The sequence below is a fragment of the Pan paniscus genome, chromosome 5, assembly GCF_029289425.2.
Source record: "Pan paniscus chromosome 5, NHGRI_mPanPan1-v2.0_pri, whole genome shotgun sequence".
Classification (NCBI taxonomy): Eukaryota; Metazoa; Chordata; class Mammalia; order Primates; family Hominidae; genus Pan; species Pan paniscus.
The window spans coordinates 159,626,441-159,632,289 of record NC_073254.2 but is presented as its reverse complement, the minus strand read 5'-3'; the positions used below and the strand labels follow the sequence as shown (position 1 = coordinate 159,632,289).

Here is a 5,849-nt window from a genome sequence, read left to right as displayed (position 1 = left end):
ATCACTAAGCCATACTTATAGTGAGTAAACCTGTACAGTGAGTAAATGATTAGTATTAAATTGTGTACTTCTATGAAGCTATGTATATACAGTTGGCTTTTGAGTAACATGGATTTGAACGGCACTGATGCTCTTATACAAAAGTTTCCTATAAAAGTTACACTGAGTGTGACTGCTCCTCCTGCCTCCCTTCCCACCTCCTCCACCTCTTCTGCTTCTGCCATCCCTGAGAAAGCAAGACCGACCCCTCCTCTTCCTCCTCTTCCTCAGCCCATTCAACATGAACACAATGAGAATAAAGACCTTTATGATAATCCAGTTCTACTTAATGAAGAGCAAATACATTTTCTCTTCCTCATGATTTTCTTAATAAAATTTTCTTTTCTCTAGCTTACTTGATTGTAAGAATACAGTATAGAATACATATAACATACAAATATTTGTTAATGGACTGTTTATGTTATGAGTAAGGCTTCCAATCAATAGTAAGCTATTAGTAGCTAAGTTCTGGAGAAATCAAAAGTTATACCCATATTTTTGACTGCACAGGAGCTTGGTGTCCCTAACCCCTACATTGTTCAAGGGTCAAGTGTGTGTGTTCATCGTTTGTTAATTATCTTTTTGTTCTCACATTATCTCAAGGTAAATTTTAGAAATTCTACACCCTGCCCTTCTAATTCTGTGTCTCAAGCCCCTTCAAAGACGCATGACAATAGTTATCACTATAGTCTTTCATTTCTCTACTGCCTGATCCACTTCATCCACTTTAAAGTTGAGGCATCTCCTTTGCATAAGAAAAAGGGGATTCCCCTACTACCTGACCCCAATTTGAGTATTAATATTTTTTCATGTATTTCCAATATGTGTAGGATGGTATCATCTTAGCACAGATTTGATAAGGTCTTTAAGAAGTATTACCTAATTTAATCTATAAACAATAATGAGTTTAGTGAGTAACAGAGGTTATATTAAAATTTGGGTCTATCTGACTATATACCTCTTGCTCTCAACCAGTGTCTTATACACCACGCTCCTCTTCCTATTTTCATGTTTTGCCATGATCCCACTTGTATTTTCCCATGTCAAAAAAAAGATGAGAAAATTTTTTATCTAGAAACCCACAAGGTTGTAGCCTCAGTAACCTTCAAATAATAGGAAATACCCTGAACTTTTTTTTCAAATAGTTTTTTATAAAGAATGTATTCAGGCTGGGCACGGTGGCTCATGCCTGTAATCCCAGCACTTTGGGAGGCCAAGGCAGGCAGATCACGAGGTCAGGAGATAGAGACCGTCCTGGCTAACACGGTGAAACTCCATCTCTACTGAAAATACAAAAGATTAGCCGGGCGTGGTGGCAGGCGCCAGTAGTCCCAGGTACTTGGGAGGCTGAGGCAGGAGAATGGAGTGAACCCGGGAGGTGGAGGTTGCAGTAAGCCGAGATCGTGCCACTGTAATACAGCCTAGGTGACAGCGCAAGACTCCATCTCAAAAAATAAAATAAAAATAAATAAATAAATAATGTATTCAAAGATTTTGAGCCACTACATAAGTAAGAATCCTACTCCTTAAGAAAAATATACAGATTTTGGTAAGAGTTTAAATTCTGAGAGATTCAAGCCCGATGCCAAGCCTTTAGATTTCTATCTACTGCTTCAATTCCAAAAAACTAGTGGATGGCAATTTTAGTGTACCAAACTCCACTGTGCTGTATGGTTTCTTTTCTCCTGAGTCAGAAAGCTTTATTCTGCTTCATTTACCTCTTCTTTGCTCCTTAATGGATCTTGGAATCCAGTTTCCAGATTTTTTTATTTCCTTTAATAGGAAACTTCACAACCATTTCCTCAGGACTTTTGCAGATGAAAACAAGTGGAGAACGTGATTCTTGACTGATGTCTGGAAACTGCTCCTTAAATTGCCTCCGAAACAAGCAATTAGGTCCAGATAGCCCAAAAAACAACCTGATGGATAGTCACTGGGGAATTCCACATCTTTCCTATGAAGAAGATGATATGTAGCCCGGAGTTCTGAGACTTTTTGAAGGCAGAGGGAGGTTTTGGCTATGACTGCTATCCAAAGTTGTCCTCTGTGGGAGATATACCAGGATCTGTACTCCATCATTTTCTAATCCCTCTAACAAGCTGAGAAACCCAGGGCTGATGTATAGAGAGATATGAGCCACTGCCCAACCTCCCTGAAAGTCTTGATCCTGGATTCACAAGAGGTACCGAAATGAGTTGAATTCTAGTCCCAATCCTGCTGAATGGAAAGCCTTCTTCTGTGAGGCTGCACCTGTGTGGTCAACCCACTGGGGAGGGGACTCGTATGTGCTGAGATTTAGCAGAACTTCCAAAGGTTCTTCAGGAGATATATCAAATGTGATCAGTGTCTAGTTCAAGGTTTCCTTAGCAATGGCCTGTATTGTCTCATCTAGTCTGCTGTGATATTCTGCTAATGGATTTTCTTCTTCCAGGATCTTCCTGCTGTAAAGTCAATGGTGACCTTCTTAGAGAGTACAGAGGCATGTCGAAGTTCTCTCAGCTCTTCTTCTCACTTCTCATTTGGTTTCACACTCAAGTTTGGACAACCACTGGTTAGAATCACTGGCAAAAAATCTGATCATCAATAACGTGGGTCCTTTGAAAACTAGCTCTATCCAACTCTAACAGCCTGTCTTTGTGCTTGATATCCTTTTCCAGACCAGACATAATTTGAAATTCTCGATGACATAGAAAGTCCTTGGCAGAGTTGTCCACCTTTCCAGAATTCTCCATCAATGGCATGAGCTTCTTTAGCAGTTTCTGGCTCTCATTTGAGTTATGCTGTAAAATATCCTGTTCTTCATAGTACATATGGTTGTGACACAGAATAAGCAAGGACTGGAGCCCTCTTGTTCACAAACAACAGGCCCACAGATCAGACAGCTATTGATAAGCTTGTGCTTCTGGCCCAGGCAAACACAAGGGTGGCAACTGGGGAGCAGACTGCAGGCCTGTGGGTCCCTCTCTCGTGTGTAAATTGACAAACTTTGTCTTCTTCTTAAAGGAGTTGCTGTTCTCTCGTGTCTTGGGCAAATCAAAAGATGTTTTACCTCTGCAGCTGTGTCAGGTTCAGCAAATACAGGAACTTCCTCTCTATCTCTCCCTTTCCTCCTACGCAGCTTTAGCTGGTCCCTTGATTTCTGCCCATGTAAAGTTTCATCTTTTTGGAAGCACTGTGCATGATCTCCTTGCTGACATCCAGGCCAACACTTTTCCCCACCTGCTGGGTGCACCATTACACCAGTGGCTCCTTGGACACTGCCCCAGCCACTGCCATCTTTCCCGGACAGAACCAGCTGGGCTTAACGTTTGTTTTTTGATATAATTGAGTGCAAATATAGAGTTGTTTTGCTCCAGAGGCCAAATTTTAACCTGGGTGAGTTAATGATTCAAGTTAATTTCCAAACACCACAAACTAAATACAACCTCAGTGAGAATTTAAAAAGACTAGGATAATATCTTACTAATTTACATAGTTACAGTATTTTGTTATGTACAAAGGAATTTCTCAGGAAAATTTTTTAATGTTTTATAAGAGTCTTGTGAAGTGGATATCATTAAACTTGTTTTACAGATGTCAGAAAAAAATACATGGAAGTAAATGGTAGATTTGTCTCCCAATTTCAAATTCACTCTTCTTAAAGTTAAATTGTTAAATTCATTTAATGTTTACCTTCGAAAAATTGGGTAAATAATAGTGGCTCCTTCTCTACTGGAGTATGAAGAAGGTTGAAATATCCCTTGTCTGCACTTCAACTCTAGGTTTTGACAGCAGAGAAGCTGGAACATCTGGCAAAACCTGTTTGTTGTCTCATATCCACAGTAGTGTGACCAACAGAGACCCAGTAGTATCTGGTCAGTCCAAGTAGATTGTGTTGATCAAATGTTATTATCTTGATGTAGCTAACATGGAAATACAGCACAGTTACAAGCCCAAGAGGCTTTTTGGGAATGCCATTTATTTCCACAAAAATGTTAAAGGCAAAATTTACCATGTGCTGTAATTTCTTATTAAAAACAAATAACAGACATGTGCCAGTTAATGACAGGGATGCATTCTAAAAAATGCATCATTAGGCAATTTCATCATTGTGCAAACATCAGAGTGTACTTACACAAACCTAGATGGTATAGCCTACTACACAAGTAAGTATATGGTATAGCCTATTGTCTACTACACAAGTAAGTATATGGTATAGCCTATTGCTCCAAGGCTGCAAACCTATAAGGCATGTCACGGTACTGAATACTGAATCCTGTAGGCAACTGTAACATAATGGAAATACTTGTGTATCTAAACATATGTAAACATAAAATGGTACAGTAAAAATACAGTATTATAATCTTATGAGACCACTGTCATATATTAAGACTTAGTGACCAAAATGTCATTATGCAGTGCATGCACTGCACAAGTCAACTCTTTCCATTGAGAAGAATACTTTGGAAATGTAGTAATCTCCACTTGCTCTTGGACTGATTATTTGTTTATTCTAATGCTCTGGTCTTCTTTAGACACTGCCTAATAATATTTGAGTATTTCATAAGTATGTACAATTTTATATCCTTTCTCCAATTGTATGGCCAGTTGGTGCCTTATACAGACCTGTAAAATCCATTATTTCACTTCATCCTTTCAATAGGAATGGCTATGACAGAATGCAGTCACTGAGATAGACTTTCCTCTTAGATTAGGAAACTCAGGGTCAGGATATTAGTTATTTGCTCAAGTGCTTATATTTCTCAGAAGAGGCATAGATTAGTGAAGTCTTCACTTGACAGTTATAATTAAGGAATGATGTATTACTTAAGCTAGCAAATGATTATTCTATAAATAAAAATCAAAGCAGGACATTGAATAATGAAGCTGAAAACCAGTTTGCCTTGCCATAGACATTATTTTAATTACTTGTTTTACTTATTTATTATTATTAATAGCTCTATTATTGGAGAGATTGAAATGTGCCAAATATTTTGCTATACATTTTATAAGTATTATCTCACATGAGTTTATCCTTCCTATGAAAGAGTATGAAGACATGGTTATCCACATTTTCAATATGAGTTACCTAAGATTTAGCAGGGAGCTTGTTCAAAATCACTTGACCAATAAGATAATAAAATCAGGATTTCAAGTGTTGCGGATTCTGAAGAAATTACTTCTAGCCAGTAAGCAATAATATATCAAACACCAGAGTTCGAAATACCACACACCTGTGTGCACCATCCACATACTTTTGTGCACATGTATGTACACACATCTAAACAATATATAAATGTCAGTTGCTTGGTATGTGAAATGCCTTTTTTTCCTTGATGTTTTATTCCCCAAACAGGCATAGCTGCTTTAGAATTATAATGGCTTCACTCTAGGAGACCCATGATACAAGGGACTGCGAAGACTCTAAAGGAGTTATTTCATTCCATAGGGACCATATTATGCATGTTATGAATGTTTAAGATAGAGTGCACAGTCTGTCTTGTCAACTCTGATCTACTTCAATGACAGATTATTTTTCTTCCAGCACTAGTGGTTTAAATATATCAGCTACCAAAAAAGAGGACATTTTTCTTGGAGTTTAAACACACAAAAAAATCATGATAGAACCACACAACAGAATTCAAGTAGCATTAAAACTCTGACTTAAACCCACAAAAGCAAAGAAATGCAACATTTAGCCAAACAATTCAATAAGCATCAAAGTCCTTGATTCACCCTGGATAGACAGTAGTAGTTACATGTAACACACACAAACTTACATTTGTGGAGTATTACTATGTGCAGGATACTATGCTGAATGTTATACATGA

General features: G+C 38.0%; 1 pseudogene; it reads right to left on the bottom strand.

The window, feature by feature from the left end:
* Nucleotides 1-953: 953 nt before the first annotated feature.
* LOC100969250 (activating signal cointegrator 1-like) lies at nucleotides 954-3,315 on the bottom strand (annotated as a pseudogene).
* Between the last annotated feature and the right edge of the window lie 2,534 nt (nucleotides 3,316-5,849).